The sequence below is a fragment of the Gracilinanus agilis genome, chromosome 1 (genome assembly GCF_016433145.1).
Source record: "Gracilinanus agilis isolate LMUSP501 chromosome 1, AgileGrace, whole genome shotgun sequence".
Classification (NCBI taxonomy): Eukaryota; Metazoa; Chordata; class Mammalia; order Didelphimorphia; family Didelphidae; genus Gracilinanus; species Gracilinanus agilis.
The window spans coordinates 353,487,246-353,488,799 of NC_058130.1; the positions used below are offsets into that span (position 1 = coordinate 353,487,246).

General features: G+C 34.2%; 1 pseudogene; it reads right to left on the bottom strand.

Moving 5' to 3' along the window:
* Positions 1 to 624: 624 nt before the first annotated feature.
* LOC123232832 lies at positions 625 to 746 on the bottom strand (annotated as a pseudogene).
* Positions 747 to 1,554: the final 808 nt, after the last annotated feature.

Here is a 1,554-nt window from a genome sequence, read left to right on the forward strand (position 1 = left end):
CAAATATTCAATAAATAAGTCATGATTTATGTATTTTTTTAAAAACCACTAGTTAGGGTGCCAGAGGAGAGGAGGATATTAACAAATATTTGTTAAATTGTCATTTAAAGAAATTCTTAGCTTTTTAAAAAAATTTACAATAGGACATGTGCTGACTCTGAGGACATCAAGAATTTGACTTCCACTTTAGTGCCTGGGGCAAGTCATAACTTCTCTCCTCTTATTTTTTATCTGTAACAGAGGTGATTGGACTAGGTGACCCCCAAAATCCTGACCAGTTCAAAATCTGTAATACTTTAATTCTTAGGAATCACATCTCAGTGAAACCTTTAACATCCTCCTTAGCCAAGAAGCAGGAAGATTTCTTAAAGCTGTAAATACTCCAGGAATCAAGATTATATTTCTTTCATGTCTGAGAACAGTTGTCTTTGTTCTATCAGAGTAGCTCTTGTGATGTTGGGACAAAATTATGTGTAAAAGGAACTTTCTCTGATAAGAAACACCAAACCAACCTGTGTTATATGAAAATTGGGTTCTATACTAGAAATTGCTTCTTCCACCCAAGATTTTTCCTTCCTTCTATTTTGTCGTGTTTTCCTATTTTATAATTATTCTTGTTAATTTGCAGCAGTCATTTGCCACATATAAAGAAATGCAGAAGACAGTCCAGTTCCAGACCAATGATTGTGACACAACCAAGGAAAACCACATTCCAGATCATGGTATCCCTTCTGCTAAGTAAGTATAGTATGTGCATAAAGATTCCATCTCAAAGTAAGAAGAACCTAAGTTCAAATCTTGACCCTGGTTCTTATTAGCCATATAACTTTAGGTAAGTCAAATATCCTCTCAGTCCCCAGGTAACATTTTCAATTTTTTCTTTATTATTCTCTAAATAATTGGCAACTGTAATATTGAAAATTCTATAGAATAGAATTAACAATCCCCCCACCTCCAAAATCAGCAATTCAAAATCTCTTACACAGCTCAGGAAAATGTTTCACCTTTTCTAGAATGCAATTCCTCAGCATAGAGAAAATTCAGCAGTGTTGGTGAAGATGTGATGACCAGGAAAGATTTTTGACATAGCCAAATGTTTGAATATAGAGTCCTCCAGACAAATCAGTATTACTCAACCCCATTTCTTATTGTTTTATTTTGTTTTTCATTTGAGCAATCCTGTCTGGTCCAGATGTAACTGGAACTCAATTAAAAAGCTTCTTTTGTTAGTCTATCAAAAATTAAAGGAGTGCTTAATGAGAGCACAGGGTGTTTTTCCCAAAAGTTTCCAATTTCCAATAGTTTCTCTAAACTAACCTGAAAATGTGGAGGTGGTTCTAGTAAAAATGCAACAGTAACTTTTGTCAAGGGCATAACTGAGTAATGTTCCCTTCTGGTTCTTCTTAAGAAAACATATCACTTAAACATTCCAATCTCAGAAAAAGAAATCGAACAAGTCATCAAAGAACTCCCTAAGAAAAATTCCCAGGACCAGATGGATTCACAAGTGAATTGTATCAAACATTCAAAGAACAACTAATCCCAATACTATAC